Raw genomic sequence first — 17,877 nt, 5'->3', positions numbered from 1 at the left:
TAAGGGAAAGAACAATTGACAGATGCCAACTCCAAGATAATGTAGACATTGGTACTGTCAGAAAAGAATTTTAACGGGACTATTATAACTATGCTCATCAGGTAAAAGAAAATATGCTTGTAACAAATGAAAAAATAGGCAATCTCAGCAGAGAATTAGAAAATCTTGGTAAGTGTTTTTTAAATTAGGGAAAAAGGTGAAGTGAAAACAAATGTGTGAAAAGTTGTGCATAATCCTGGATGTGCAATGGTAGTGTGACAGGCATGTGATGACTATCTGTCATGGGTGTCCTGAGTCACAAAGAAATGGGAACTGCTGTATTAAACAGTAAGAAACTACTGACTTTTTTCTTGGTTGGTTGTTTGGTTTTGTTTTTAGGAGGAGACTGTCACATTCAAGACTGGGACTTCAAAAAAAATCATATTAAAAGGTATGTAGATGATTGAAGAAAAAGTAGACCATAGATGGGGTACCCCCTAAAAAAAGGAAAAAAATGTTTATAGCAAATGTAACAAAATTTTAGGATTGTTATTATGTAAAGTACCATAAACTTGATAAGGAATATAGCAAGATATCAAAGAATAATAGACAAAAGACATAGGCTTACAATTCCTAAAAGAAAAAATAATAATTGGTAAGGAAATGCAACCAAAAAGCTGGTCTTGCTATTATTCAAGGAAATGCAAACTGAAATAATGATACCACTTTGCTAATTAAATTAGCAAAGCTTTGATGATAATATTTAGTTCAAATTGAGGGCATAGGAAAGTTATGTATTCATATATTATGTACAAAACTTTATATAAAACAGTATAACTGAATTGAAAAATAATTGACAACATGTATCAAGAGCTATAAGAGTATTAATGTAATTAATTCTAGCAATACCAATTTTGGATATTTAGGAAATAACCTCAAACATCAAAAAGCTACATAAATGAAGTTGTTCTTTCATCACCAAGTAACTTATAATAGCAAAAAAAAAAAAATAACATGGTAATTACACATACTATATATAAAATAGATCATCAACAAGGACCTACTGTATAGCACAGGGAACTCTACTTAATATTCTGTAATAACCTATATGGGAAAAGAATCTGAAAAAAATGGATATATGTATATGTATAACTGAATCACTTTGCTGTACACCTGAAACTAACACAACATTGTAAATCAACTATACTCCAGTATAAAATAAAAATTAAATTAAATTTTATAAAAAGGTAATGCTGAGAAAAAGGTCCAGTAATAGATAAACTTTTATGTAAATTAGGATGCATGCATAGGATGGAAAGTTGTACAGTCATCAAAATGTTATCATTATGAACAGTATGTAGCAAAATTGAAAAATATTATGAGTGAAGAAAGCAGTCAATGATATGTATAATATAATAATAATTCTTTTAAAAATACATTAAAAAATAAACCAAATTAAGATTGTAATTGTGTGAGGGTAGTGGGGTTTTTGGGTTATGATTTTCTCCTCTAGTTTTAAACCACTCATGTGCTTAAAATTATAATTTTAAAAACATTCTAGGCAAGGGTTTATAAGGCTTGGGAATGGAGTGGGAATAACAAGAAAGGCATGGATTCAAAGGTGAGGAGGAGGTCAGATAGTGACCTTTTGGCACCTTGATTATGTGTGGGCTGTGGGAGAGGGCGGTATCAAAGGTATTCAGTGACTTCAATCTTGGGTGATTAGGAGAAGCTGGTTCCAGGATCCAAAATAAGGAACACAGGAATCAGCAAGTACAGAAGGGAAGAGCATGGAACCTATCTCAGGTGTGTTCAGTCTGAGGTCAGACGTCTTAATCCACAGACAACTGGAAATGAGAGAAGTCAAACAGAGAAGGCATGACACCCATTCCCATGGAGTGAACTGCTGAGTTCCTGAAATGGAATGAGGTTACCAAAGAAGAGTGGAGAGAAAGAGGCAGAGGACAGAACTTCAGCTAGGGGTAAGAATAACAACAAGGAAGGACAGTAGAACGAAAACAGGGTTCACTAAACTTAAAGAACAGGTCCAAGTCCCAGCGTCATCAGCTAGACAAATGCAGTGGCTGGTTACACTGGTGGTGCCCGGTGAGCCTCACTTCCCTTCCCCTTGAGCGTGGCCTGGCTCTGTGACTGGCTCCAACCAGTGGAACATGGTGGAAGTCATCCTGTGCCAGTTCTGGACTTAAACCTTAAGAAGCCTTTTGCTCTTTGGGGTGCTCTGAGCCACCATATAGGAGATCCAGTTACCCTTCTGGAGAACCCATAGAGAGAGTAGCCCTGAGACTACATGGGGAGAGAGAGCCCCAGCTATTTCAGCATCCCAGCTGAGGCCAGCCTTTTAGCTGTCCCCAGCCAGGTGCCAGACATGCAAGCCAGCCATCTAAGACGTTCCAGCCCCCATCTGAGGCAGCTTCATGAGAAATCCCAAGAGAGACCAAAAAAAAAAAAAAAAAAAAGACCTGTCCAGCTGAGCCCCCATCCACCCCCATAACTGTTTGAAATAATAAATTGTCTGTTTCATACCACTAAGTTGGAAGTGGTTTGTTACACAGCACTAGATAACTGAAACCACAAGTTAATCAAAACTTACCCTACCCTAAGTTTTCTTACCTGCAAAACCAGTTAATAACTCTATCATTCTGATAATAGGTTTGCCATAACGGTCAAATGAGATGATGTGTCCAGTGATTCTAAAGTGTTTCCATTAACGCACCCCTGGTGGCAGAGGACAGCGAATGACACACAGCTGGGATCTGGAAGGTGTGGCTGTTTCTTGAAAGATTTATGGTTTCATATTAAACGTCATAGCCAGTTTTGCATTCTCCATGTATTTTCTCCAGTTCCATGCACCCTGGTTATCCTGTGTCTTCACATCCTCCTACTGCGTCATGGTGAAGCCTCGGGGTAAGAATACCCAGTTTGAAAGATGTAGGTGCATATGAGCTGTGAATGTGCAATGAAGGAGAATCACTGGTGAGAGGAGACAGACAAGGAGTGGTCAAGAAAGGCAGAGGAGAACCAAGAAATTCCCAGGTCTTGGAAAGTGAAGGAGGTTTGTTTAACAATCAAATGCTGTTAAAAGCCATCGGATTTGGCGACTGGTAAATTAATGATCTTCAAAATAATGATTTCTTTGGTAAGGAGGCAGGAGCTGGGGGTAGAATAAAAGTAGACAGAGTGGGTTCTTTGAGAACATTGGGAGGGAAAGGAAGAGGATATAAGTTCAGGAAGGAGTGGGGATCTAGAGAGGAATTTTGTTCTGTTACGTCTTGTTTTGAAACACAAGAATGCTGCCCATGCTTTTAATGATGGGGAGAAAAGCAATGAAGAGAGGAAGAACTTGAAGGCTACAGGGAGAGGACTGATAAATACGAGATAAGGTTCAAGAAGAGGCAGGAGGCTTAGGATGGCTAAATACAAATAGAGGTAGAGGAGTCGACCTCAGGGAGGAGAAGGAAGAACCATCTCTGTAACGGGAGCGAAGGAGGAGAGGGCGGCAGAAGAAACAGACACTTAGACGTGGAAGAGAGAGGGAAAAAGTTCACGTTCTGCAGCTTCAGTAGGACACCAGGTCACCTGCAGAGAAGGGAAGCCTGGAGGCTCGAAGAGAGTGGGAAAGATTTAATGTATTGGAGGAAAGACAGAGGGAATCAGTTGGAGACAAGTAAAAACCCAAGCAACAGTGAGAGTCTGGCTTAGGGTAGAGAAAATGAATTTATTGTGGCATCAATCATTGACCTCATTCAATGATGAGAGAGAGAGAGAGAGAGAGAGACAGAAACAGTGAGTATTTGCAGCAGTGGGGATTGAGAAGTCAGCTGTCGGGAGGGAGTGTGAGAGAGAGGACGCCTGTGCTACCAGAGCACCAGCGGCCAGGTGGAGATTGATCCAGGCTGAATGTGTGTTCGGGGGCCCAGGGCCCAGGGCTGGGACGTGACGGACATGGAGAACACGCTCAGCTGAGGTGAGGGGTAGGAAACGCTCCATTTAGTCAGAGGCATTTCATATTTGCAGTTGCACATTTTGCCACTGTTAAAATTTGAACAGTTGCCGATAATGATGTGTTCCATCATTACTGTCTAGCTGTTAAGTCTGAGGGACTGAAGTAAAGAGTACAGTGAATGGGTTGAGGAAATTAAGACTAGTGGATTTGTTGTGTTGTCTTATGGCTAGTGTCACGGTCAGGTTTATGTGTGAACTTGGCTTGGCTACAGTCCCCAGTTACTCAGTCAAGCACTGATCTAGGTGGTGTTGTGAAGGTACTTTGTAGCTGTGATTAAAGTCCACAATCAGTTAACTTTAACTGAGTCAGATTATCCTAGATGATCAGATGGGCTGGATTCAATCCGTTGAAAGGCCTTGAGCTGTTCTGTGCATTCACCCTTCCAGTGTTAAGCAGGATGTGAAGACCTGATCCATTGGAAATGTTCATCTTTCATTTAATAGATATGAGAATGGTGGATTTGATTCAGGACTTGAGCTGAGATAAAAGAAACAAGAATCCTTCCTACTTCTCTCCCTATCCCTTTCTCTCTTCCGTGGGCCAATAAAATAGAACTCTGTTTGATAAGCAAATGTTTCCTGAGTCGCTCCTGTGAGCAGTTGGGCCTGAGGGGTAACAGAAGGACTTGAAATACTTCACAGAAAAGGTGGAAATTGTTCCCCAGCATTCCACTGACCAAACCCTGGTTTGATCCTTGCCTTTAGGAGTGTTAAGGAAGCTTTTAAACTTTCAATTCAAAACTGTGCACAACCTTTCTGGAATTAGAAATATATTGCTTCCATCAGCACTTCTCTGATGGCCAAAGGTGTGACAGGTCAGATGAAGCAAATAAATATGAGAGAGATGATCCTGTGTTGTGTGTTGGGTCCCTGCCCCGGAGCCTCATGCAACATCCTCTTTGAGCATATGGTAGAGCTTTCCTATATGAATATAAGAGAGAACCTGATCCAGCCTGATATCTGCCCACTGCCAGTGCTCTGATTTGTCTGGGAATGACTGGCTTCCTGCCGGATGACAAGGCAGAAGCTCTGTGCATGTGAGCTAGGGAGCCTCTTTGGAGAGAACTTATCCAAAGGGAAGAGGGAGCCAGGCATGCTGACATGACCCAGTGACATGACCCACTGGGGAGTGCAGTGACTCCAAGGACACGGTATGTATTGTGTGTTGCTGGATTCTGATACCCCCCAGAACCTAAGCGGAGAGGGGATTGTTGGTAAGAACTAGAAGAGCTGTTATGTTAAAACTATAAATATTCAGATGTCAGAAAGTGTGGCTTTAGCAAATGTTACTGAAGTGGGAGGGAAGTTGTCCAGTTCAGTTTGCCATAAACCACCCAACAGCCAGGCGTCGTGGAAGGTCGGGGTGCTGGTGGTGGTGCAGTGAGTGGTGGCAGCAGACTCTGTGGAGTCCAGCTCTAAGCAGAGCAAGTGCAGGGCCAGCAGAAGGGAGCTTGTTCATGAGCACAGAACAGGCATTCCTGGGGACTCCCGGTGGTGCTTGGAAGCTCTCTGCAGGGGAGTAGAGAATAGCCTGTGACACGTGAAGCATCACTATTTCTATGACCCCAGCTCCACCCAGAGGTGGGTTGGGATGGGGAAGGTAAGTTCACATAAGGACTCAGAGAACCCAATGCTTGCATCTGGTGATGGATTCTTCTGCCACGTAAAGCTTAGAGTGCCAGCCAAGGACCAGAAGCATCACGTTGTCCATCATAATTCTTGTGCTCAGACTCTTTGTCAATCCTATGTATTTGTAGGTGTGGTTCAGTTAAGTGCCAGCCTGTCCTGGATACACTTCTTACTGTAAGCTTGTCTTTTTGACCAAGGAGATTGAGGCACAGCCACTTCCACTTTATTCTGCTGTTGGGTTGACTACATTCTGGTGACCTTAAATGCCCCTGTCTTTTTTCTTCCAAGTTTCTTGCTTATTATATTTATAATAACAGAGTTCATTGGGTATCACTCTGCTCTATGAAAGCCAATGCATCAATAACGCTCTTATGACCTGCTCTTATTATTATAAACATTGGCATTAAATGGGTGATGCCAACAGGTGAGTGGAGAGGCAGGGAAGGAGGAGGTACTGTCACCATGCACAGGAAGGACTCATCATGCCTTTCAGCTTGACATCTACGAAGAAGCATCAGTTCCTTTCCCTTGTTCCAGTGTATTCTCCACTTGCACCTAAGAAGTTATTCAAAGATGGTGACAGATTTCCCACGTGACCTTTACAGCTGCTAGTTTGATACGACTTTTGGCTGCTTGCTGGAAAAAAAAAAATTTCAGAGATGAATTGTCAGGACTTTAGCTCCTCTTCCCAGCAGCTTTAGGAACATTCTGTACTTGATGTATGTGAGTGTGTAATACTGAAGAAATACAGTGTGAATATGCAGGAAACAGTAATACACTTTGCTGGCTGCCACAGCTCAAGGCTGCTGTCACTGGTCATAATGATTGAGGAGCAGTTTCCTAACCCCTCAGACTCTGAGAGATATCCCTGCAAAGAAAGCACCTGGGGAAGATTTTCTCTGACGATGTTTTTCCATAATAAGGAGTAAACTGTTTTCCATGAAGGGCAGGGGTTGAAGAAGCAGTGCATTTGAAGACCTCCTGAAAGGAACGTGTGGCTGCTCTCTCTTCTCTGAGCTCTTGGGAATTGGGGGCTCCGCTGGGGAACTTGTCCTCCTCCCATCCATCCAGGGACGTTGGCCCTTTGGTTCTAGGAGAGCAGGGCAGTGAGGGTAGAACCAAAACAGTGCTAAATGTTCACAGGAAAGGAGCTCTTTCGAGGTAAGAGCTTTCAGGTTATTGCAGATGGTGGGGGCAGTGCAGGTATGGTGACCAGAAGCTACTGAATTCCAACCTGCTGCCAGAACTTTCTCAGGGACTCTGACAAACTTAAAATCTAAATAACATATTGTGTTCTTTGCAACTGGAACATTTTGATGACTTCTCCTCAGCTCACACAGGAAAAGAGTCTATCACTACTGGGTCTTTTGTAAAAAGAGATTCTTCTAGAGAGAGAATTTGTTAACTGGCCAGATTTTGGTGTTGTAAAAAAAAAAAAAGCCTGACACTGACACTGATCCTGGTTTGCCGAGAAACAAGAAATTCTGTCTGCATTCTTTTCAGTGGGAGCTGAAATGTTTAACCACCTACATAATTCTCTTTCACATAAAAATGTTAAAGTTGAGCAAATAAACAGTGATTTCTTTTATTATTATTTACAGAGAAGAATATGGCCACCAGGAAGCATGTCTGCTAATGTGTTTGGCCAAGTTCTCCATAGAGACAGTGATTAATAGGAGAAATGAGTGGAAAATTAGTGTACACAAATAGCTATTGAGAAATGGGGTGAAATGCTAATGCAGTGACCTTTAAATCTTCATTTTTCTTTATTTCTCTGAATGCTAATTAACGGACGTGTTCGGCACTAGGGGATTTCACGTCCAAGTCCATATCCCTGCTAAGTGGTATTCTGAGAATTTCTGGAGCTGAGTCTCAGAGGAGAGCTGACCCGAGGAGGCTCCCATCCCTGCTGGCGCACTGTGGCTTTTCCTCTGAGAGCAAAAAATGCCATCGTCCAGCAGCTCATTAGCATGGCTGTACAGCCTCTGCAGTTAGCAAGGTAATTAGTTTCAGAGGTTAATGGAGGCTGGGGGGGTTGGAGGCACAGCATGTTTATTGACTGCTGTCCCTGGACAGCAGAACCACTGCCTGCTTGTTAAAGAGGCCTGATTTATTGCCTGCCTAGAGCTCTAGGACCTTAGGAAGAAGGAATGTGGTAACTGGGGCCTTCCATGAAGCAAAGGGCAAAGGTAAATTTGTAATCAGGCAATAACCTTTAGAGTGATGCCAAGGGATGCTTTCTGGAAAACACTGCTGTCATGTAGAGAGGGCAATAGACTAAAAGTGTGTGCTGAGTTTGGGTTGGGAATTCTTATCATCTGGGAGGAAGAAGAAATAGCTCAGATTGAATGAAAATGAGTTGGAGTTGTTAGTGAGGAAGATCTTCGAGATTAACTTTTTTAAGGGGAACTTTAAATTTCTACAAGTACAGCCCTTCCATAATGGAACTGTCAGGCAGTAAAAGTTCAAGCAGAGGTTGGATGGTCATCTGTGCCTCTCTCTGTCTTTAGTTTTCCTCATATGTAAAATGGGACTATACTACTACTTACCTCACAAGGTTACTATGAAGATTAAATAAATTAATATTAGAAAACACATATTAAACTCCACGTAAGTGTTTGACATTATTATCACTGTTATTACTTAATCTATAAAGGATGTAATAGTAGGTTTGGGTAGGATGTTGAACTAAATGATCTCAAGATTTCTCCAAACTCTTGGGTCCTATGACTCAGTGGTTTAGTGGTAGAAGTATTTTGCACCCCACCAATAGCTCCGGTAAGTTTTAATCTGGGGCACACTAATCCAATAGATGAGTCCCAGTAGATGTCTTTAGAACAGTGATGATCCTTCTGTATGACTTTCTTGACCTATTTAGAGCCATACGTACTTATTTTTTATTTATTTATACCCTACTTTGTTCTTAAAAGATTATAGGCAAGACATTTAAAGTAATTTTGAATGTGCTTTGGAAGATGTACTGAATTAAATTTTCTAGACTTGTCTCTTGTTAAAGCATAGCTTTTAAAAAAGAATTTAAAACCATCAAGTAAATTGGTAGATTGTGGGGACTAAATCTAATATTTTTAAAAGCATACCATATGGATGCACTGGGGACAGACAGTGGAATAGGAGGAGAGAGGGGTAGGAAGAGGAGAAGGACATCAAAAATGTGACTTACAGTAGTTTCAAATTGTAGAAGAAAACAAAGGTCAAAGACAAGTGTCCAGCGGACACAGGTTACCCAAGAGTCCCCAAAGCACCATTGCACTGATTTGTGTCCAAGCGTGGACCTCCTGATCAGAGTCTAATTATTCTCCATTGGAACCATCAGATGCTACCATATGGGTGACATTTAAAAGATGACAGAGCTCCTGATGGAGAGGATGACAAAGAGAAACCCTGCTGTGTGCCAGATGCTTTACAAACATCATCTTTTTAAATTGTCACTAGAATCCTGATGAGAAAAGTGAGATTCATAAAGATAAAGCAACTTACCCCAAAGCTATCGATAGTTCATAAGTGATGGAGGTGGAATCCCTAGGAATGCCTAACTCCAAAATCCATGTTCTTTCTAATACTCTCTTCCTCTCTGATGTAGACCTGTGAACAACCAGGATCCAGTAATACTGAAATTTGGGAGACAGAGGGCTCCTCCATGTCTGTAATTTATGAAGTTGTGTATCATTTAATCTTTCTAAACTCTCTCTCAACTCACATATAATCTGGGACATTTAAGGAAACCTGATCATATAGTTTCCATCTCTGGATCCAGAAACCTGTTGTCAAGGGTGATTTACATTTGAGAAGAAATTACTTTAGAAGGCTATAACTTGATACCAAATTGGAAAAGGGTCTCGTTTTCTTCATAGATGAGCCAAACCCTAAGTCTTTAAGGAATAATTTTATCATAATTGTACTACTAATATAAACCATGTAGAAAAGAATCTTTTTTTCAAAAGGCCTGGGATGGGATCTGGGATCGCTTTTTGAAATCAAGTTGCTACCTAATAGTAGTAAGGCTTTTTCTATCCAATGTATTACTAATTTCTAGTGTGATGTCTAACTCTGAATTGGGTTGTTTAAACCACAACTCAGGGAGTTAAAAAACCTTAGGTGCCAGCATACTATTCCAAATGCCCCATGATATTAGACTGCTCGAATTCCCCTAGTGTCAGGCCATTTTTCCTAAATTCTGCCTGATTCCAGAGGGAGATTTCATAGAACAGTAAGATTCTTTGGCCCTTCTTAGCAAAGGGATAGAGAAAGATATAAAAAATCAGTTAAGGACACATTGCATTAGCCAAGCAGTGACTGTGGTGACATCTGAGTGGATGGTGTTATTGTCAAACTCAAGCCTGTATTCCACAGGAATTCCATTTACTAGTCCTGAAGACTTATCCCCCTTGATAAGCCAGCCCTCTTCTCTGTTGATTCCTTCCTTCATGCATCTCATTCATCTACTTCCTGGAGTCATCAGATGATGCCACCAACACTAGCAGCACTGGAGACTGGCCCAGAAGGGGACTTTCAGGGTGGGGGCTTTGTGACAGCTCTTTCCTACTCGGATATAGAAGGGAAAGAAGTGAGCAATACCTTATACCATCTCATTTTACAACATAGGGTCATTGGCCGCTGTCTCTGACAGCTTCTACCAGAGATGATATTCTAGATTCCTTACAGATCCCACTTTGTTTTGTGTTTTGCCCTGGCTCTTTCCTGATGCCTGAACTTAAGGAATTATTAACATTCTCAAGCTGATAAAGGGAATCTACAAAAATATCTATAAACAATACTTAATAGTGAAAGACTGAATGCTTTCCTTTCAGAGCAGGAACAAGGCAAGGATGTCCACCTTCACCACTTTCATTCAAGATCATACTGGAGGTTGTAGTCAGTGCAATAAGAAAAAGGAATTAAAGGTAAACAAATTGGAAAAGAAGTAAAACTGTCTTTTTTTTACAGACAAATGATCATGTATACAGAAGCTTCTAAAAAATCTATAAAACAACTACTGGAGCTAATAAGAAAGCTTAGGAAGTTTGCAGGATATGAAATTAACTCAAAAATACCCATGTATTTTCATATACTCTCATTGAAAAATCTGAAAATGAAATTAAAGAAATAATTCCATTCAAAACGACATCAGAAATAGCAAGAATAAGTTTAGCAAAAGAACCCAAAACCTCCATAACATAACATTTACAATGTTCAGAATACCATCTAAAGTTATTTGACATATAAAGTGTGATCCAGTCTCAAATAAAAAGGCAATCAATGGAAGATGGCCTAGATGTTGGAATTCTCAGACAAGGAGCTATTATAGCTATGCACTATAAGGTAATGGAAAATATACTTGTAATAAATGAGATAGGAAAGCTCAGCAAGGAAAATTAAGTATTTTAAAAAATCAAATGAAAATTCTAGAATTGAATATTATGATAGCTAAAACAAAAATACTGGATGGATTTAAGAGCAGAATAGACACAATGGAGAAGGGTCAATGAACTTGAAGATAGATGAAGAGAGAAAAAAGATTGAAAGAATGAACAGATCCTCAGAGATGTGAATTAATAGCAAAGGGTCTAATATATGTATAATTGGAGTCTCAGAAGGAGAGGAGAGAAAAAATAAGGCAGAAAAAAATGTTTGAAGAAATAGTAGCCAAAAACTTCTCAGAATTGGTTAAAAAAACATAAATTTACAGGTCCAAGAAACTCAATGATCCCCAAGCAGGATATATAAGAAAATCATGATTAGACACACATTAAACAAGGCAGCCAGGGAAAACTGATATATTATATACAAGGGAACACTAATTTAAATAACTGCAGACTACAGAGGTCAGAAGATAGCAGAACAACATCTTTGCCATGCTTAAAAAAATAAAAAACCTGTCAACCCTGAATTTTACATCCAGCAAAAATATTCTTCTAGAATGAATATATATTAAAGATATTTTGGGATAAAAGAAAGCTAAGAGAATTCATCAGCAGCAGTCCTGCACTAAAGAAATGATAAAGGAAGTTCTCCCTGAGATAAAAGGAAATGATACTGGAGAGAAACTTGAAACTGGAGGGAACTTGAATCTTCAGGAAGGAGTGAGGCATGCTTAAGATAGTAAATATATTGGTAAATATAAAAGACTAATTTACCTCTTAATTTCTTTAAAACAAATAGAACTATTTAAAGCAAAACCTATAATGTTTACTGTAGAGTTTATGATTGATATATATATATATATAGATGAAATTCACATGACAACTATAGAATAAAGGAATAGAGTATAGAATAAAGGAAAAGGGTTGGGGGGATATGTTCCAAGATCTCCAGTGGATGCCTGAAACTGAAGATTGTACCTAACCCTATACATACTGTGTTTTTTTCCTATACATACATACCTATGATAAAGTTTAATTTATAAGTTAGACACTAAGAGATTAACAACTAATAATAAAATAGAACAATTATAACAATATACTGTAATAAAAATTATGTGAATGTGGTCTTTCTCTCTCTCAGAATATCTTATTGTACTGTACTCACCTTCTTGGGAGATGTGAGATGATACAATGCCTACATGATGAGATGAAGTGAGGTGAATGACACAAGCATTATGACATAGCATTAGGCTCTTCACCTTTTCACTTAAAGGAAGCACTTTACGGCTTCTATTTGGCATATGTGAATTGCCAGCATCACTACTCTTGTTCTTGGAGGCCATTATTAAGTAAAATAAGGGTTACTTGAATACAAGCAGAGCAATACCACGACAGCAGATCTGATAGCTGAGAGAGCTACTAAGTGACTAATGGGCAGGTAGGTAGCATATACAGCATGGATATTCTAGACAAAAAGACGATTCATGTCTCAGGTGGGATGGAGCAGGATGGCTCTTGCTACTCAGAATGGTGTGCAATTGAAAACTTATGAATTATTTACAGGCATACCTCGGAGAATTGTGGGTTTGGTTCCAGACCACCACAATAATCACAATAAAGTGAGTCACATGAACTTTTTGGTTTCCCAGTACATATAAAAGTTATGTTTACACTATACTATAGTCTATTAAGTATGCAATAGCATTATGTCTTGAAAAAGTACACATCTTAATTAAAAAATACTTTTTTTGCTAAGAAATGCTAACCATCATCTGAGACTTAAGCAAGTCATAATCTTTTTGCAATAGTAACATCAAAGATCACTGATCACAGATCACCATAACAAATGTAATAATAATGAAAAAGTTTGAAATATTGCAAGGATTACCAAAATGTGACACAGTGACACGAAATGAGCAAATGCTATTGGAAAAATGGTGCCGATAGACTTGCTCAATGTAGGGTTGCCGCAGACCTTCATTTTGTAAAAAATGCAATATCTGCGAAATGCAATAAAGCAAAGCATGATAAAATGAGGTATGCCTGTGTTTCTGGAATTTTCCATTTAATGTTTTTGGACCATGATTGACCTTGGATAATGGAAACCATGGAAAGCAAAACTGTGGATAATGGGGGGTGGAAGGGGTGGGCAGGGAGACTACTGTAGCTGAGTAAATAGAACTATGAGAATTGCAAGATTCTTATATTTTATGTAAAGTGGTATAATAATAACTCTAACTAGAATGAAAACTTAGAGATGGATATCTTAATCACTGCAGCAACATTAACAAGCAATGCAAAAGAGTACAGCTAAAGCGCCAATAAATAAAGCTAAAATGGAATTCTAAAACATGTTAAGATAATTCCAAAGAAGTCAGGAGAGAGAGAGCAGAAGAACAAAAAACAAAACAAACCAAAACCAAAACCAAAACAAAACAAACAGAGGGGGCAAACAAGAAACAAATAATGAAAATGGTAAGCCTAAATCAAAACATATGAATAACTATGTTACATATTAATGAATTAAACAGTTCAGTTCCAAGGCAAAGGTTATCAGTACGGATTTTGAAAAGCAAGACCATATTTTAAAATTATGGATTTAAAAATGCTGTCTATAAGAGTTGCACTTTAAAAATAGACATGGAGGGACTTCCCTGGTGGGCCAGTGGTAAAGAATCCTCCTTCCAATACAGGGGACATGGGTTCGATCCCTGGTCGGGGAACTAAGATCCCACATGCCACGGGGCAACTAAGCCTGCACATGCCACAACTACTGAGCTCTCATGCCTCAGTGAGAAACCCCGCGTGCTGCAAACTGCAGAGCCCACTCACCCTGGAGCCCGTGCACCACAACTAGAAGGAGAAAATCCGCACGCCACGACAAGAGAGAAGCCCAAGCGCCACAAAGAAGAGACCAGAAGAGTCTGCGCACCGGATGAAAAGATCAGCATGCCTCAGTGAAGATCCTGTGTGCAGCAACTAAGACCCAACGCAGCCAAAAAAAAAAAAAAAAAAGGAAAAAGAAGAAAATAATAAAATAAAATAAATAAATATTAAAAAAAAACCAGACGTGGATAGGTTGAGAGTAAAAGACTGGATAACAGATACACCATGCAAATAGGAAGCATAAGAAGGCCGGAGTGGCTATATTCATATCAGAAAAAATAGATAAAAAGGGACATTTCCAAATGATAAAAGGGTCAGTTCATCAGGAAAACATAGTCATAAATGTGTATACGCCAAATAACAGAGCTTCAAAATACATGAGGCAGAAAAGGGACAGAATTAAATGGATAAATGTCTCTACGTAGCATTATAGCATTACGTAGATATGTTTCAGACTCCAAGTTTACAATTCAGGTTAGAAAGCATTTATATTAATAACATTTATATTAATGCTTACTATATATTGGCTTTAGGGAATACAGAATAATATGACAAAGTCCGTATCTTCAATGAGTTTACAATCTTACTGGGACATGAAACTTGTGCTTAGAATACAATGGAAGAATAGGAAGTTTTAGAAATAGGAAAATAAGACTTTGTTTTCTGTTCCCTTAGTATTGATACATGGTACAAAATAGCCACATTGATGCATTGATACTAAACAGCCACTTCTGTGAAGGTGACAGCAAGTACCAATAGAACACACAAGGGAAGAACACAGATCTAGGACCTGGATCCTAGACTAAAACTAAAGCAGAGTGTAATGGATATTGAGTTGACTTCCCAGTCATTCCTTTGTACTTCTAATGAAATGCCACATTTTTTGGTCGGATGGCATCGACACCATTCCCAGATTCAGAGTGAGATTTGATTAGTCAGTGAGTGTAATCTCATTGCCGTTGCCGCAGCAATGGTGTTGAGGTGACTACTGCCTGACGGTGGCAGGGAACATGCTTTTATTTCCTGCTGCCTGTGGTCCAGGCACTGTGCAGTTCTAATTGCTTTTAATGTGCCTCTGGATGAAACTTAGTAAACACATTTAAAGCACTTTAAACAGTTCCTGGTTTAAATGGTGCAAAGTAAATGCTTAACATATTATCTGTCTATTGTTGCTGTACCTGTGTTAATTTTCATGGAAGGTAGAGCAGAGAGACAAAAAAAAATCACTGAATTTTGGTGGTGGCATGGTTGATTCTCTGGGTCATACCAGTCTTAAAGCCCTTCCAAACTCTAACCAGTTAGAGGTAGGTTTATTATTTATTTATTTATTTATTTATTTATTTATTTATTTATTTATTTTTAATTGCAGTATAGTTACTTACAATGTTGTGTTAGTTTCAGGTGTACAGCAAAGTGAATCAGTTCTACATATATCCACTCTTTTTAGATTCTTTTCCCACAGAGTTAGGTTTCTTGATTTTTTTTTTTTTTTTTTCCACCTTGAGAGTTCCTAACCGGTACTCAGTCAGTGTGATTTAACTCTATGTGAAGAAGGACAGCTTTAAAGGGATAATCCTCAGCATCCCTATGGTGATTGAATTTATTCCCCATATAATTGTATAAACAAAGTGAAATTATAGACTAAACAGGACAGGTGACTCTCCCCAACTTCCACCGTCCTTTATCTTTTGCTAATTGGTTTTGCAACAGGCGCCTAAGCAAATTCTCTGGCTCCAGGCTTGTCCTGTCCCTTCTAATCCATCCTTCACACAACTGCCAGAGCTATCTTTAAAATACAAATCTGATCGTTTTACACATTCACAGGCACTCACATCCATGCATTATCTGCTTAAAATCTTTCTGTAGTTCCTGATTGCCTACTGGATTTCGTTCAGACGTCTTAGCATGGCCCACGTGGTCCTTAAGACCTATCTCAGCCTCCCTTTTCAGTTTTGTCTCCTAGCACCCTCTCTCACAAACTTGATTGTCGCTATATCATGAACATATGATGCTCTTGAATGTCTTCAAGCCTTTGCATGTGCTATTTTCCATGCCTTCAAGGTCTTTCTCCTGTTCGCTGTATTGGGGAACTCTTCCTTATCTTTGAAGACCCTCAAGTCAAATATCATCTGATTAAGGCTCGTTTCTTGCTAACCCTGGCAGAACCATTAGGATATGCTTTATTATAGGAATTTGACTTTAAACAATTGTGGAAGCCAGTTGACTGGTAAAACAGCCTATGGGTGGTTGTTATGTCTGCCTTCAGGGCAGGCAGTTGGAAAGGGAAGATGGGGAAGAAGGACAAATTGGAACCGGAATGGGACCTATGAGGGTGAATTGGAACCTGTGTTGTTGGTCTTTTGCCACCTTGAAGCCTCCAACTTTGTTGCTGTAGGTGTCTGCTGCAGGAGAAGCCACTGCACTTTGTCATGATACTTGACATGTACTGAACCAGATCAGAGATGCTGAAGGAGGATGTAGCAGGAGTTGGGGTTGCTGTGAGCCCAGCTGCTGCCTGTCCCTCTTCCCCGACCAGGTAAGCCAGCAATAAGCAGCCACATGTGTGAGATACGCCAGCACCCCTTGCCCTGCTCCAAACCTCGGAGTGTAATAAGAATAAGGCTGTTTCCTTTTGCTGTCTTCCAAATTTCCCATAAAATAGCTTTCATGGTCCATGCTAATCTGGAGCTTTAGAGTGAAGGGAATTCTGAGAAACATGTATCCAGCAAAACTTATCTGACACAGTATGAATCCATTACACCCCCATATCTTCCTATTATTAAGTAATGGTTTTTTTGCCGCTATGTTTCCACCATTAGCGTCTAAATTCTTTTTTTTTTTTAATTAATTAATTTATTTTTATGGCTGTGTTGGGTCTTCGTTTCTGTGCAAGAGCTTTCTCTAGTTGTGGCAAGCGGGGGCCACTCTTCATCGTGGTGCACGGGCCTCTCAGTATCACGGCCTCTCTTGTTGCAGAGCACAGGCTCCAGACACGCAGGCTCAATAATTGTGGCTCACGGGCTTAGTTGCTCTGCGGCATGTGGGATCTTCCCATACCAGGGCTTGAACCCGTGTCCCCTGCATTAGCAGGCAGATTCTCAACCACTGCGCCACCAGGGAAGCCCGCGTCTAAATTCTTTTGAGCAAGTAACAGGTCTTATTTATATTCGTATCTGAAGCACCTAGCTTAAGTGGAAGGTACTTAATCAATGTTCAATAAAATAAATAATAAAAATATATTCTTACACATAACAACTTAACACAGTAAAATGCTTGTTTCATTAATATTGTTTCTTATATGTATTTCTTGGTGGTTGAAAAACCAGTGTTTGGCATGTGTTTGTATGACCACCTGAGTAGTATTCTGGAGAAGAGAGGTTTCTTAACATCCATGCCAGAATTGAATTCCAGAGAGGAATAAACCTACTTCATTGGTAAATTTTGGTGGGGTACTGACTTCCTCAAAGGATGACAGCAAAGTATTCCCTTTGGAATATATTGCAAAGCTTTCCAAAGAGGTGGGAAAGGTTAATTATTTTAAGCATTTGGAACTTGGCAGTAAGTAAGATGGAACAAACATACTGACTAGACATATGCTATAGAATATTCCATAAAGCTCTCTCTGGCTGTAGTGATTTACACAGAGAGCTGAACATATGGCAGGATTTGTTTGGCTTTTTCTCTGGAATTGTCTGTCAGGACATGAGCTGCCACCTAATTACCCACTCACATTATACTCTGCATTTCCATAATTTGATTTCTCAAAGCCTTCAAACACTCAGTTTTTGAATTTATTTTTAAAAAATTAATTTTATCTGACCTACTAAAGAGTTGTGGGTGTTTCTGGGAGACATTTTTAGAGTGCAAGGAACGTGGACTCCATCTCCTGACTCTTTGACTCTACATCCTATCAAAGCCACTGTGTCTTAGAGAGGTAGTGATTTATCATCCTACAAAGAGAAGGGGCTTGGGGGGAATA

General features: G+C 39.6%; 2 long non-coding RNA genes across 2 annotated transcripts in view; one reads left to right on the top strand and one right to left on the bottom strand.

Annotated features, from left to right (window-relative positions):
- LOC309655418 overlaps positions 1-17,877 on the bottom strand; it is a 155,811-nt gene that overhangs the window by 123,890 nt on the left and 14,044 nt on the right. The gene's annotated exons all lie outside the window — the stretch shown is intronic.
- LOC309655384 overlaps positions 1-17,877 on the top strand; it is a 250,606-nt gene that overhangs the window by 224,925 nt on the left and 7,804 nt on the right. The window contains exon 6 of the long non-coding RNA XR_014260793.1: positions 379-16,434. This is a non-coding gene — a long non-coding RNA (uncharacterized lncRNA). The remainder of the gene's footprint in view (positions 1-378; positions 16,435-17,877) is intronic.

Source organism: Balaenoptera physalus, assembly GCF_965194825.1.
Source record: "Balaenoptera physalus genome assembly, chromosome: 2".
NCBI lineage: Eukaryota > Metazoa > Chordata > Mammalia > Artiodactyla > Balaenopteridae > Balaenoptera > Balaenoptera physalus.
Note: the sequence above shows the minus strand (reverse complement) of the source record. Positions and strands in the feature narration are given on the sequence as shown.